This window comes from Salmo salar, chromosome 13 (assembly GCF_965601325.2).
Source record: "Salmo salar chromosome 13, fSalSal1, whole genome shotgun sequence".
NCBI classification, from domain to species: domain Eukaryota; kingdom Metazoa; phylum Chordata; class Actinopteri; order Salmoniformes; family Salmonidae; genus Salmo; species Salmo salar.
The window spans coordinates 25,722,267-25,739,144 of NC_138303.1; the positions used below are offsets into that span (position 1 = coordinate 25,722,267).

Genomic DNA, 16,878 nt, shown 5'->3' on the forward strand with positions numbered 1-16,878 from the left:
AAACGTAGCTCAAGAGAAAGTGCAAGTGTCTGCTCTCAGTCTAAGTAACTTAAGTAAGAAATCACCATCAGTATCTGTCCGTTTTTTTGCACGGGCTGCTTCTCAATCCACAGCATCCGCCTATGTTGACCTTCCTCATCTGGAGCTACAGCTGTGTTTGTCAGACCAGGAGACATCCCGAAAATCTGTCTTCTCACAAAAACGTCTGGAGCGTCCAAAACGTTTAAGCTACAAACTAATATGACCCCGCTATGGAAAGGGGAGACTCTTACGGGACTCGTCTGAAGGTTACCCATACAAACGAATGGAAGTATGAAGGTAGTTTTGTGCCAACAAAAATAAGGGGTTAAATATGTGTCCAAAAAAACAAATATTTCCTGAGCGTTCTTATGTCTCCTATATAAAGGACAGACACTTCAAAACCTTCTTCCTTATGATTTATTTTTTGACTGGCTTTTTTGCCACTTATGAATGTGTTATTCAATGTGTTTCTATGGGCTATAGTAGTACAGACCAATTTCAAGATTTTATTAAATAAATACATTTTTTTATGTGATACCTAAAGGGGTTGTAAAATACACACACATGTACACGCACGCACACACGCATGCATGCATGCGCACACACACACACACACACACACACACACACACACACACACACACACACACACACACACACACACACACACACACACACACACACACACACACACACACACACACATACACACACACACACATACACACACACACACACACACACGTACAAACACACACCACACACACAGAAACCGACTGGACCAGTGGCCCCGCCATGTTTGGTGTGAAAGTAGGTGTAATGGAGACCCATGTGCTGCTGGCTTCCCCCATGTGGACCCCTTCCCTTTCCCTCCATCTCTACCCATCTCACTGTCCATTTTTGTCTCTCCAGCCATTTCTCTATCAACAGTTGAAGTCAGAAGTTTACATAAACTTAGGTTGGAGTCATTAAAACTCGTTTTTCAACCACTCCACAAATTTCTTGTTAACAAACTATAGTTTTGGCAAGTCAGTTAGGATATCTACTTATTAGTAATGTTTCCAACAATTGTTTACAGACAGATTATTTCACTTATTATTCACTGTATCACAATTCCAGGGGGTCAGAAGTTAACATAAACTAAGTTGACATTGCCTTTAAACAGCTTGGAAAATTCCAGAAAATGATGTCATGGCTTTAGAAGCTTCTGAAAGGCTAATTGACATAATTTGAGTCAATTGGAGGTGTACCTGTGGATGTATTCCAAGGCCTACCTTCAAACTCAGCACCTCTTTGCTTGACATCATGGGAAAATCAAAAGAAATTAGCCAAGACCTCAGAAAACAAATTGTAGACTTCCACAAGTCTGGTTCATCCTTGGGAACAATTTACAAACGCCTGAAGGTACCAAGTTCATCTGTACAAACAATAGTACACAAGTACAAACACCATGGGACCACGCAGCCATCATACCACTCAGGAAGGAGACATGTTCTGTCTCCTAGAGATTAATGTACTTTGGTGCGAAAAGTGCAAATCAATCCCAGAACAGCAAAGGACCTGGTGAAGATGCTGGAGGAAACAGGTACAAAAGTATCTATATAAACAGTAAAACGAGTCCTATGTCGACATAACCTGAAAGGCCGCTCAGAAAGGATGAAGCCACTGCTCCAAAACCCCCATAAAAAAAGCCAGACTACGGTTTGCAACTGCACATGGGGACAAAGATCATACTTTTTGGAGAAATGTCATCTGGTCTGATGAAACAAAAATAGAACTGTTTGGCCATAATGACCATCATTATGTTTGCAGGAAAAAGGGGGAGGCTTGCAAGCCCAAAGAACACCATCTCAACCGTGAAGCACGGGTGTAGCAGCATCATGTTGTGGGGGGGATTTGCTGAAGAAGGGACTGGTGCACTTCACAAAGTAGATGGCATCATGAGGATGGAAAATGATGTGGATATATTGAAGCAACATCTTAAGACATCAGTCAGGAAGTTAAAGCTTGGTCACAAATGGGTCTTCCAAATGGACAATGACCCTAAGCATACTTCCAAAGTTGTAGCAAAATGGCTTAAGGACAACAAAGTCAAGGCATTGGAGTGGCCATCACAAAGCCCTGACCTCAATCCCATAGATAATGTGTGGGCAGAACTGAAAAAGCGTGTGCGAGCAAGCAGGCCTACAAACCTGAGTCAGTTGCACCAGCTCTGTCAGGAGGAATGGGCCAAAATTCACCCAATTTATTGTGGGAAGCTTGTGGAAGGCTTCCAGAAACGTTTGACCCAAGTTATGTAATTTAAAGGCAATGCTACCAAATACTAATTGAGTGTATGTAAACTTCTGACCCACTGGGAATGTGATGAAAGAAATAAAAGCTGAAATAAATCATTCTCTCTACTATTATTCTGACATTTCACATTCTTAAAATTAACTGGGGATCCTAACTGACCTAAGACAGGGAATTGTTAATCGGATTAAATGTCAGGAATTGTGAAAACTGAGTTTAAATGTATTTGACTCAGGTGTATATAAACTTCTGACTTCAACTTCTCAAGCCTCTCTCTCTCTCCGTCTTTCTCTCTATCTCTCTCTCTTTCTGCTTGAGTATGTTCCCTAACACCTAGAGAAAGAGAAAGCTTGAGAGTGCTGGAGTGAATAACTGTCAGCACGGGGAATGGAGGTGGAGAGGTGTGTTACTTTTTGTGTGCATGTGAACGTGTAACTTCAGTGTGTGCATGCGTGTGTGCCTGTCAATCAGAGTGCGCGTGCTTGCGTGTGTGTATGAGTGTGTGTGTGTGTGTGTGTGTGTGTGTGTGTGTGTGTGTGTGTGTGTGTGTGTGTGTGTGTGTGTGTGTGTGTGTGTGTGTGTGTGTGTGTGTGTGTGTGTGTGTGTGGGTTAATGTAGGTACAGAGGCACGGCAGGGTGTGAAGGAGCACTGTGATAATGACATGCATTATGTAACATGCAGAGTGCATAAGGCAGATGGGTATTTTAGGCCCACACATTGAGGATGTATAAGTACTTTTGCTGTGAGTGTATGTACCTGTCTGTGTGTGCATTTCCTTATCTATGCAGTATGTGGAATTCCGAACCGAGTTAAGCTTGTGTAAATGGAACTTACCTCCATTTTTATTCTTTCTTCTCTCTATGTGTATTCTGACCTTGAATTTAAGCATGCGAATAGCAAGCTATTCACCCGCAGTTAATTTGGGGCAGAGATTTAAGAAGTGAAGGTGTGGTGGAGGTGTCTACAGATAAGCAGTAATCTGACCTTGACTTAACTCCCTAAGAATTCCACCACCTTTACATGCAAGGAAGGGCGAGGGAACGTTCCGGTTCCAAGTGGAAAAAGCATCTATTTAATTTTATTTCGATATAATCTCCATGCACTGTAATTATTAAGAGCTAGTGATAAGAGCTAGGGAAATGAGTAATCCGTTTGGGGAGTGTAAATCCACCAGGTTACCTATGATACAAGTCAGGATTTGGCGTCCATCCATGTCTGAGGATGTCGGGAGATGACGTGGAAAACGGCCACTAGGGGCAACAGTGAGCGACATATGGAACAGCTTTCAAATTTGTCATTTGAGAAACATGGATGAACATTTAATTCTGACATGAGACTGTGAGAGTTGGTAGCTGTAAATACACATAGCAATTGTTTAGATAATTTTTCTGATTCCAAAGGCTTCAAGTTTGAATCCAGTGATAGAAAGTTGTTTTTGATAACTTAACTTAACCCTAACCTTAAACATTTGGAGTTAATGCCTATACTTAACCTTAAACAACCTCAGAATTTTACGTTTGGAACAACTTCTAAATTTGACGTTTGAGAAACATGGATGGACGTTTAATTCTGACGTGAGACTGTAAGAGCTGGTAGTTGTAAATACAAAGCAAACTGAAAATCATATCAACATGACATGTATTGCGGACCCTTTTCCACAGTGAGGTAGGCCATGAATACCTGTGACAAATTTTAATTGTATGCCCTCATAATTTGCAGGGATGAAATTTGGAGACCCGGCCTTTTCTCAGTTATGTATGATATTAAATATTAGCCACTTTCGGGAGCCATCGTCAGTAAAACCCACATACATTTATAACAGTCACTTTAGTTTTGGTTTCATTCAATTTGTAGCCTGCATTGTGCATCATTCCATTCCATTCTGTTTACCTTTCCTCTGTCAAGTCCTTTGTTCCTGAGGGTTGCTAGCAATACAGTGAGGGAAAAAAGTATTTCATCCTCTGCTGATTTTGTATGTTTGGTAGGTTTATTTGAACAGTGAGAGACAGAATAACAACAAAAAATTCCAGAAAAACGCATGTCAAAAATGTTATAAATTGATTTGCATTTTAATGAAGGAAATAAGTATTTGACCCTCTCTCAATCAGAAAGATTTCTGGCTCACAGGTGTCTTTTATACAGGTAACGAGCTGAGATTAGGAGCACACTCTTAAAGGGAGTGCTCCTAACCGCAGCTTGTTACCTGTAAAAAAGACACCTGTCCACAGAAGCAATCAATCAATCAGATTCCAAACTCTCCACCATGGCCAAGACCAAAGAGCTCTCCAAGGATGTCAGGGACAAGATTGTAGACCTACACAAGGCTGGAATGGGCTACAAGACCATCGCCAAGCAGCTTGGTGAGAAGGTGACAACATTTGGTGCGATTATTCACAAATGGAAGAAAAACAAAAGAACTGTCAATAGCCCTCGGCCTGGGGCTCCATGCAAGATCTCACCTTGTGGAGTTGCAATGATCATGTGAACGGTGAGGAATCAGCCCAGAACTACACGGGAGGATCTTGTCAATGATCTCAAGGCAGCTGGGACCATAGTCACCAAGAAAACAATTGGTAGCACACTACGCCGTGAAGGACTAAAATCCTGCAGCGCCCGCAAGGTCCCCCTGCTCAAGAAAGCACATATACATGCCCGTCTGAAGTCTGCCAATGAACATCTGAATGATTCAGAGGACAACTGGGTGAAAGTGTTGTGGTCAGATGAGATCAAAATGGAACTGCTGCCTATGACCCTAAGAACACCATCTCCACCGTCAAACATGGAGGTGGAAACATTGTGCTTTGGGGGTATTTTTCTGCTAAGGGGACAGGACAACTTCACCGCATCAAAGGGACGATGGACAGGGCCATGTACTGTCAAATCTTGGGTGAGAACCTCCTTCCCTCAGCCAGGGCATTGAAAATGGGTTGTGGATGAGTATTCCAGCATGACAATGACCCAAAACACACGGCTAAGGCAACAAAGGAGTGGCTCAAGAAGAAGCACATTAAGGTCCTTGGGTGGCCTAGCCAGTCTCCAGACCTTAATCCCATAGAAAATCTGTGGAGGGAGCTGAAGGTTGGAGTTGCCAAACGTCAGCCTCGAAACCTTAATGACTTGGAGAAGATCTGCAAAGAGGAGTGGGACAAAATCCCTCCTGAGATGTGTGCAAACCTGGTGGCCAACTACAAGAAACGTCTGACCTCTGTGATTGCCAACAAGGGTTTTGCCACCAAGTACTAAGTTATGTTTTGCAGAGGGGTCAAATACTTATTTCCCTGATTAAAATGCAAATCATTTTATAACATTCTTGACATGCATTTTTCTGGATTTTTTTGTTTATTCTGTCTCTCACTGTTCAAATAAACCTACCATTAAAATGCTAGACTGATCATTTCTTTGTCAGTGGGAAAACGTACAAAATCAGCAGGGGATGAAATACTTTTTTCCCTCACTGTAGTGAATGATATTAGGCTAACGTTGAGCAATAATTTGGGACATGTACAGTAGCCTATTTGAATCATTATGGAACCACACGTAACAGTTTAAACCTGGAGCCTGGTACATGGTTCACGATGACTGGACCGTTGTCATATGATTAGTCCATGATTAGGGAGGATTAGGGTAGATTTATAGGACTATTGTTCAACCTCTGCCTATTGTACACTTTTTCCACCTTGCAATATTTCATGCTTTGAACATGAATATGGCAACTTTCAAGATAAAGCAAACCACATTATTTTTGATTAATCAATATATTTTGTGCATAAAGGCTTTCCAACCCAGTTTTTTATGATTCATTCATACTATTTTCCTTACACAAAAACTTGCCTAAATAATCACCAAGATCAGTGTATTTTTTCTGTTTTTATTTATATTTATTTAACCTTTATTTAACTAGTCAAGTCAATTAAGAAAACAATTTTATTTATAATGACGGCTTACCAAAAGGCAAAAGGCCTCCTGCGGGGACGGGAGCTGGGATTAAAAATACAAATAAAATATAAATATAGGGCAAAACACACATCACAACAAGAGAGACAACTCAACACTACATAAAGAGAGACCTAAGACAACAACATAGCATGGCAGCAACACATGACAACACAGCATGGTAGCAACACAACATGACAACAACATGGTAGCAACACAACATGGTAGCGGCACTAAACAGGGTACAAACATTATTGGGCACAGACAACAGCACAAAGGGCAAATATACCAGGTGCTGAAACGGAGACGAATATGCATAGATGGCTTTCTTTCATTGATCCCTATAATCTGACCCGCTCTCTCAATGTATTCTATTGAGTCTGTTGACAAAATTATAATTAAAGGTACACTGTATTTAAAGGGATGCCTTCAGATAAATGTGCTGAAAACCCTACTGAATGCAAACTCCACAAGTAAATCTGCTGGCCAGCAAGTGGGAAGGTTTTCAGCAGTTGAATGACATTTATTCAGAGTGCGCAAGGGAACCACGCCTGCAAAGCCTGTTACACACCTCCATAAAGTAAGTCTGAATACCAACTACTGAGAAGTGACTAGGAAAAGCATGCATAGGAAAGTCTGAATTGGGCTCTATGTGTGTATGGAATAACTAATATGTTTGAGTATGTGTAGCTGTGTTTTCTGATTATATGAGTGGGTGTACAACACGTAAGTGCACTCTCTAGAAGGGGAGGTGTATTTGCATATATATCTATCCAAATAATGTGCGTAAGGATCTCTGGTCTAAGTTCCTACTCACTATCAGTTTGACCTCAGAGATCTGTGTCTGCCGCACATACACACACACCACACACACACACACACACACACACACACACACACACACACACACACACACACACACACACACACACACACAAATACCCCCCCCCCCCCACCCCAGAAACACTCAATAATACAGTCCTATAGTAGCTTATGTGTTGTAGTGAGTCACAGTTGCGAGTCAGAGAAAGTCTCCCACTGCCTCTCCATGCCTCCTCTCTGTTCCACGCTCCATGCATGAGTGTGCCCCTGTAAAAATAGACCTCTTAAAGGGCCAGCAACCACTCAGTCCCATGAGGGACCGTTCTATAGAATTACAACAGAAGCTAGTCAGTTGTACAACTGAATGCATTCAACTGAAATGTATCTACCGCATTTAACCCAACCCCTTTGAATCAGAGAGTTGCAGGGGCTGTCATAATCGACATCCACATCTTCGGCACCCAGGGAACAGTGGGTTAACTGCCTTGCTCAGGGGCAGAACGACTGATTTTTACCTTGGCAGCTCAGGGACTCAATCCAGCAATCTTTCGGTTACTGCTCTAACCCCCAACGCTCTAACCTCTAGGCTACCTGAGGATGTGCATGTTTGTGTGCGTGTTTAACTATACTTGTGGGGACCAGAAGTCTCCACAACAATAGTAAACAAACAAACATTTGGCCACTGGGGATATTTTGTTAGTCCCCACAACATGTTAGGGTTAGAATTATGTTTAGCTCTAGGAGCTAGGGTTCGTTTTAAGGTTAGGGTTAGGGCAAGTGTACAGGTTAGGGATAGGTTTAGGGTTAGGGGTTAGGGAAAATAGGATTTTGAATGGGACTGAATTGTGTATCCCCACAAGGTTAGTTATAGAAGACTGTGTGTGTGTGTGTGTGTGTGTGTGTGTGTGTGTGTGTGTGTGTGTGTGTGTGTGTGTGTGTGTGTGTGTGTGTTTGTAAAAGAGGGAGAGTGAGTCAATCTCATTCAGCATCCCCCACACACCACATACATGCTGTTGAGGATGAGCCTTGGATGTAATGGTTGTAACACAGTGAATATAGTATCCCTTTAGCTTGCGGAATAAACCCTGGTGAGTTCTTAGGTGATACTGAACTCTTTAAGCTTCTGGCCTTACCATTCAAATGTTAAGGATCATTATGTAATCTCTCAAAGTGTAGGAGTCAGCAGGCAGTGCCAGACAGGTACTCAGTTACCCAATGAGGACGTGTTTGACTGACAGTGAATGCAACTGACAGGCAGTGGCGGACTTGCCATTAGGTCTTGCCATCTCCTTTGGCCTCACATCATCAGGGGGCCTTGTGAACTTTGCATAATTTCCTTTAATAATACATTATTTCTGTTATCTTGTTTTCTTCCTATGCTTGAGGCCCTCCTCAACAAAAACAAATCTCTTTCTCTGAGCAATTGTATCTATATAAAATAATATACTGTACCTTTCCAACAAAAATGTTAGCATGCAATATAGCTCAGTGTTACACGTTCCCATATTCAAGTAATTGTACATATTTCTTGTTCGTCTTATTTTGAACATATACAGTTGGTTGCAGTTTGTATCTGTGCTAGAGTGGTTAAAAAGACCAGACATGAAAACATATATACCCTGCTCAAAAAAATAAAGGGAACACTAAAATAACACATCCTAGATCTGAATGAATTAAATAATCTTATTAAATACTTTTTTCTATACATAGTTGAATGTGCTGACAACAAAATCACACAAAAATAATCAATGGAAATCCAATTTATCAACCCATGGAGGTCTGGATTTGGAGTCATACTCAAAATTAAAGTGGAAAACCACACTACAGGCTGATCCAACTTTGATGTAATGTCCTTAAAACAAGTCAAAATGAGGCTCAGTAGTGTGTGTGGCCTCCACGTGCTTGTATGACCTCCCTACAACGCCTGGGCATGCTCCTGATACTCCTGGACAGTCTGTGGTGCAACGTGGCGTTGGTGGATGGAGCGAGACATGATGTCCCAGATGTGCTCAATTGGATTCAGGTCTGGGGAACGGGTGGGCCAGTCCATAGCATCAATGCCTTCCTCTTGCAGGAACTGCTGACACACTCCAGCCACATGAGGTCTAGCATTGTCTTGCATTAGGAGGAACCCAGGGCCAACCGCACCAGCATATGGTCTCACAAGGGGTCTGAGGATCTCATCTCGGTACCTAATGGCAGTCAGGCTACCTCTGGCGAGCACATGGAGGGCTGTGCGGCCCCCCCAAAGAAATGCCACCCCACACCATGACTGACCCACCACCAAACCGGTCATGCTGGAGGATGTTGCAGGCAGCAGAATGTTCTCCACGGCATCTCCAGACTGTCACGTCTGTCACATGTGCTCAGTGTGAACCTGCTTTCATCTGTGAAGAGCACAGGGCGCCAGTGGCGAATTTGCCAATCTTGGTGTTCTCTGGCAAATGCCAAATGTCCTGCACGGTGTTGGGCTGTAAGCACAACCCCCACCTGTGGACGTCGGGCCCTCATACCACCCTCATGGAGTCTGTTTCTGACTGTTTGAGCAGACACATGCACATTTGTGGCCTGCTGGAGGTCATTTTGCAGGGCTCTGGCAGTGCTCCTCCTGCTCCTCCTTGCACAAAGGTGGAGGTAGCGGTCCTGCTGCTGGGTTGTTGCCCTCCTACGGCCTCCTCCACGTCTCCTGATGTACTGGCCTGTCTCCTGGTAGCGCCTCCATGCTCTGGACACTACGCTGACAGACACAGCAAACCTTTTTGCCACAGCTGTGCCATCCTGGATGAGCTGCACTACCTGAGCCACTTGTGTGGGTTGTAGACTCCGTCTCATGCTACCACTAGAGTGAAAGCACCGCCAGCATTCAAAAGTGACCAAAACATCGGCCAGGAAGCATAGGAACTGAGAAGTGGTCTGTGGTTACCACCTGCAGAACCACTCCTTTATTGGGGGTGTCTTGCTAATTGCCTATAATTTCCACCTGTTGTCTATTCCATTTGCACAACAGCTTGTGAAATGTATTGTCAATCAGTGTTGCTTCCTAAGTGGACAGTTTGATTTCACAGAAATGTGATTGACTTGGAGTTACATTGTGTTGTTTAAGTGTTCCCTTTATTTTTTTGAGCAGTATATATTGTTATTGGTCAAGAATGCAAAGAAAATATTAGGTATAGGTATTGGCCCAGAAGTTACACATCATGAATCCCTAATGTGAAAGTATAAAACAGATAGAAAATATAAAGCAATGGTAATGGACCTAGACAAACAAATCAGTCTGAGGGTGGCCCTTTGTTTAATAAACAAATCCTGATGTGACCCTTGAGCCAAAATTATTGCCCACCCCTGTGGTGATGCAAAGACCTTGTAAAGGGTATTTTAAGTATTTTCAGTCAGCCTTTTCATTCTGCTTCATTCACCTAAAACAATCCAAACAACTCTTGGGCAGTTGGAGCCAGGCAGGGGCCTCAGACAGGCCTCTGCCTGGGGCCTCCAAATCACTAAGTCCGCCCCTGCTGACAGGTTCAATGGGAGTTAGTTGATGACTTCACCTCAGAGGATTGAGATGCGAGACTACACCTGAAAACAAAGCCCTAGCACAATAAATCTACATGTGTGAACTGATACCAGCACCACCCTTCCAACCTGTCAACCTTGCCAAGCCTGCACACAATAACGCACATTTACACACACACAATCACACACACACACAAACACACACAATCACACACATAGTACATATGGACATACAGACAAACGTGTCATAGCATCGCCCGACTTTGCCTAGTCATGTCAAAGACAAGGGCAAATCCGACACCACAAAAAAACTATGGAAAGGTTGAAAACACAATCGATTCATATAAGCAAAAAAGGCTCACAGATGCTGACCATGCATACTCTTACGTTTTAATATGATACAGTAACTCCTCTGGAATATTACTGTGAAACAGCCCTATGTCTGACACCAGAAGACCATTCAGTGAACTCTCTATTCAGACTGGAGTGGGCTGAGGTTAGCCATTGACACTGATCCGAGGTCAATTTGGTGGTTTTCTCAGTGTGGACCAACCATTTATGGTATTCCAACTATCTTCAACATTCAGTCGAGCTGGGAGGGAAAGTGTTAGGCTACATGGTAGAGGGTAATGCTTGGAAATATAAGTAATTCCATGAAAAACTGACTGTGAGGTACCAAGAAACACACTGTTGTATTGTAGGAGGTTTGAGTGGGTGAGCTGCAGATACATACACACAGACACACACAAACACACACACACACACACACACACACACACACACACACACACACACACACACACACACACACACACACACACACACGCACGCACGCACGCACGCACGCACGCACGCACGCACACACGCGCACACACACACACACACACACACACACAGATACATACACACAGATACATACACACAGCACACACCACACACACACACCACACACACACACACACACACACACACACACACACACACACACACACACACACACACACACACACACACACACACACAGAGTGTTATAGTACACATACACATATACAGACGCATGTGCACTTATGCACGCACACACACACATATCTAGGTTTATGCTTTTCAACTCTTTTCAAAGTGAACTCCGTATTGAGATCCATCTCAGACTATAGCGACACACAAATCACACAGTTCCCTTCTTTTCTTAAAAAATGTATATCTAAGTACATTGTTTTTATCTAATTGCTTACATTACTTTAAATGGTATAGCCACAATAGCCTGTTCTCTTCTGTGTGGGTTTGACTGAATTCCAGTCCACTGCCACTCACATCATTCTAACTTAAAGTGCAACTGAACTTAAAAAACATATCTGGTTGAAAATGGCCTTTGTGGCATCGATATTAATCCAAAACATTTATTCTAGTGCCAAAATTGAGTAAAAAGTGTAAGTAGCATCATTTTGGTCATAAAGTCAGTAAATTCCAAAACTGATTTTTCTGAGATTTGTGTAACTGAGGATGTCGCAATTTACATGAGGTTTGGCACAGTCTAGTCACGGCTGTCAGTAATGAAATCATCCAGATCTGCCTGGTGTGCTGCAGTACACACTATCCAATCGCTCACCAGAATCAACCTATATTTATTTACAGACAACTGAATTAACCATTAGCATGCAGCCCCTTATGTTGAAAGAACGAGAGCTGTTTTTTATAAACTGCCTGGGCCTCTCAGATTCAAACATCCTCACATTTGTGAGCTAACGTTAGCATCACAACCAGAACTTTTGTTCAAGATATTTACATCTAGAAAGCAGGAAATCCAGTAAACAGGTTTCCCTGACCAGTCACGTTCACATTGTCATGCTGCATCACGCGGTTGCTAAGTCATTCGGTATGGTGGCCTGTTTGGGACGTTGTCTGTCTGTCTGTCTGTACCCCCCAACTCCACCACCACACCTGTCTCTACAGTCCATATCTCGCTCACCCCCTCTGCTCTCTACATGGGAGTATCTACCCCCTCTGTCTCTCTGCCAACCCCCACTTCTGCCTCCTCTCTGTCAGTGTCCCCCACCCACCTCCACCTCCTCCCATATCCCCCTCTCCCATATCTACCGCCATATCTCTCTTTCATATCTGCACTTCTCTCTGTCTGCCCCCCTCCTCATATGTGCCCCACTGTGACTGTGGCCCCTGGCTATCTCTGGACTGGGTCTATTTCAGCCCACTGCTCTAGTTCTTAGCCTGGATTCAGCCAGGCTGAATGGTGAACCTACACCTTTCTATCCCTCACACATACTTACACATTTACAAATTGGCCCATGCACATGCATTCACTTGCATGAACACACACTGAGGCGCACATGCACACACACACACACACACACACACACACACACACACACACACACACACACACACACACACACACACACACACACACACACACACACACACACACACACACACACACACACACGTGTGCACACACACATACTCACACACTAGTGCACACACATACTCACACACATACTCACACACATAGACACATATAAGCCCACACGTTGTTAGACTCACACTACTATACCATAAACCATGTACTGTACACACAGGGTGTTTCTCAATATGCATACTACCATGCTCCACACTCTCATGCTCCAAGTGCATTTTCCAGGGACGTTCTCTTGAGTACATTCTTGTGAGGACGAGAGTGTGGATGCATTACCTCACGCTGTATTACCTACTGTATTACCTCACGCTGCATCTCGCCATTCACTGAACCTTCTTCTAGCCAGGACAATGGCAACAATAGAGACTAAACAAGAAATATACAAAGCAAACGTTTTACTTCATAATTATCAGCTAGATGCATGTGAAACGTAGCAATGTAGCTAACCAGATAGAAAAACAGGCAAAAATGACCGAAAACCAATGTTAACTAAGGTAGATGTAAATTTTTCTTGGGTGGCTAGCTAACAATTCTTTGTGGCTGGCTAGCTAGCCAGTTAGCCTTATTGACTTACTATGGACTTACCCATTCACTGAAACTTCCTTCTTCTAGCCAGGACAATGGAAATAGAGACGGAACAAGATATACACAAAGCAAATATTTCACTTCATAACTATCAGCTAGCTATATGTGAATTGTAATAATGTAGCTAAACAGATATTATAACTGGCAAAAATGACCTAAAGCCAGTGTTATCCAAGGTTGTACAGTGTAATCTATCAGTAGTAGCTAGCCAGTTAGCTCTATTGAATTCCTATGGGCTTACAACCCACACACAATACAGTGGGTATTGAAGGCAGGTAACCATGCCAAAATTAACATAGCATGTACAGTTGAAGTCGGAAGTTTACACTTAGGTTGGAGTCATTAAAACTCGTTTTTTCAACCACTCAACAAATGTCTTGATAACAAACTATAGTTTTGGCAAGTCGGTTAGGACATCTACTTTGTGCATGACACAAGTAATTTTTCCAACAAATGTTTACAGACAGATTATTTCACCTATAATTCACTGCATCACAATTCCAGTGGGTCAGAAGTTAACATACACTAAGTTGACTGTGCCTTTAAACAGCTTGGAAAATTCCAGAAAATTATGTCATGGCTTTAGAAGCTTCTGATAGGCTAATTGACATCATTTGAGTCAATTTGAGGTGTACCTGTGGATGTATTTCAAGGCCTAACTTCAAACTCAGTGCCTCTTTGCTTGACATCATGGGAAAATCAAAAGAAATCAGTCAAAACATCAGAAAAAAATGGTAGACCTCCACAAGTCTGGTTCATCCTTGGGAGCAATTTCCAAATGCCTGAAGGTACCATGTTCATCTGTACAAACAATAGCACGGAAGTATAAACACCATGGGACCACGCAGGCGTCATACCGCTCAGGAAGGAGACACATTCTGTCTGCTAGAGATGAACGTACTTTGTTGCGAAAGTGCAAATCAATCCCAGAACAACAGCAAGGGACCTTGTGAAGATGCTGGAGGAAACAGGTACAAAAGTATCAATATCCACAGTAAAAACGAGTCCTATATCGACATAACCTGAAAGGCCGCTCAGCAAGGAAGAAGCCACTGCTCCAAAACCGCCATAAAAAAGCCAGACTATGGTTTGCAACTGCACATGGGGACAAAGATCATACTTTTTGTAGAAATGTCGTCTGGTCTGATGAAACAAAAATATAACTGTTTGGCCATAATGACCATCGTTATGTTTGGAGGAAAAAGGGGGAGCCTTGCAAGGTGAAGAACACCATCTCAACCGTGAAGCACGGGGGTGGCAGCATCATGTTGTGGGGGTGCTTTGATGCAGGAGGGACTGGTGCACTTCACAAAATAGATGGCATCACGAGGTAGGAAAATGATGTGGATATATTGAAGCAACATCTCAAGACATCAGTCAGGAAGTTGAAGCTTGGTCACAAATGGGTCTTCCAAATGGACAATGACCCCAAGCATACTTCCAAAGTTGTGGCAAAATTTCTTAAGGACAACAAAGTCAAGGTATTGGAGTGGCTATCACAAAGCCCTGACCTCAATCCTATTGAAAATGTGTGGGCAGACTTGAAAAAGCGTGTGCGAGCAAGGAAGTCTACAAACCTGAGTCAGTTACTGCAGCTCTGTCAGGAGGAATGGGCCAAAATTCACCCAACTTATTGTGGGAAGCTTGTGGAAGGCTACCCGAAACGTTTGACCCAAGGTAATCAATTTAAAAGGCAATGCTACCAAATACTAATTGAGTGTATGTAAACTTCTGACCCACTGGGATTGTGTTGAAAGAAATAAAAGCTGAAATAAATCATTCTCTACTATTATTCTGACATTTCACATTCTTAAAATAAAGTGGTGATCCTAACTGACCAAAAACAGGGATTTTTTACTTGGATTAAATGTCAGAAATGGTGATAACTGAGTTTAAATGTATTTGTCTAAGCTGTATGTAAACTTCCGACTTCAACTGTATGTATTAATGTTTCAAGATAAAACATTGTAGTGAGATGAGATGTCAATAGGCAACATTTAATTCCAAAGTTTTTTTTTATCTCGCTTCAATTCAAGTAATGGTTACGTCATATTTATTTGCATACTTTTCTTTGAAGCTTGCATCGATGCATGCTTCAAAATATGTACAAACGGTGTACGCGTTAGAGAAGTGCCCTCCGTGTACCATTTCGCATACTTTGATTTGGACTCATACTCTGACCCTCCCGTGCTCTAATTTGAGTGCTCGGAGCACGGTAGTATGCATTTTGAGAAACACCGATAGACTGCTTTACCATAAACCATATACTGGACACACAGACTGCTATACCATAAACCATATACTGGACACACAGACTGCTATACCATAAACCATATACTGGACACACAGACTGCTATACCATAAACCATATACTGGACACACAGACTGCTATACCATAAACCATATACTGGACACACAGACTGCTATACCATAAACCATATACTGGACACACAGACTGCTATACCATAAACCATATACAATCCACACATGCATGTTGTATCTCCTCAGATACAAACACTTCTTTCTCTATCACACAACTCACATAGTCCTGTAATACACCACATCTTCAAACAACCACTGTATATACATATTTTATCCAACTCTCTAACTAACTTTCTGTCTCACAAAAACACACACACACACACACACACACACACACACACACACACACACACACACACACACACACACACACACACACACACACACACACACACACACACACACACACACACACACGGAGGCTAGAAAGCGTTCTGGTTACTTACCTCTGGGTGTCTTTGCGTGGTGAGTAACGGAGTGAGTGCTCATTGGATCAGCTAGCCGTAAAGCACATTTAGACAAACAGCTCTCTCTCTCGCTCTATCTATCTTTTCACCTCCTCTCACTTTCTCTCTCTCTCTCTCTCTCTCTCCCTCTCTCTCTCTCTCTCTCTCTCTGTCTCCGACTCAGTCTTCAATATGTTCCTTTCTCTCCACCTTGCCTCACACTCTGTTTGCTCTTAACTCTTCTATGCTCTTACACTCTCCCTCTCCCTCACTCTAGCTTGCTTGATCTCTCTAACCCTCCTCTCTCTATCTCTCTCGCTCTGTCCCTCTCTCTCTCCCCCTCCCTCCCCCTCTCACTCTCTGTCTCTCTGTCTCTCTCTCTCTCTCCCCCCCCTCTCTCTCTCTCTCCCTCTCTCTCTCTTTCTCTCCCTCTCTCTCTCTGGGTGTATTATTAGCAAAGCTCAGTACGGGGCTGATAGTTGATGTCAGGCTCATTGTGGGAGCGTTAGCTAGCT

The 16,878-nt window shown here is 42.8% G+C and overlaps 1 protein-coding gene across 1 annotated transcript in view; it reads right to left on the minus strand.

The window, feature by feature from the left end:
• Positions 1–16,642, minus strand: part of zmp:0000000926 (uncharacterized) — a 55,192-nt gene extending 38,550 nt beyond the window's left edge. Inside the window, exon 1 of the mRNA XM_082959910.1 lies at positions 16,364–16,642. The gene's annotated coding sequence lies outside the window, so the exon portion shown is untranslated. The remainder of the gene's footprint in view (positions 1–16,363) is intronic.
• Positions 16,643–16,878: the final 236 nt, after the last annotated feature.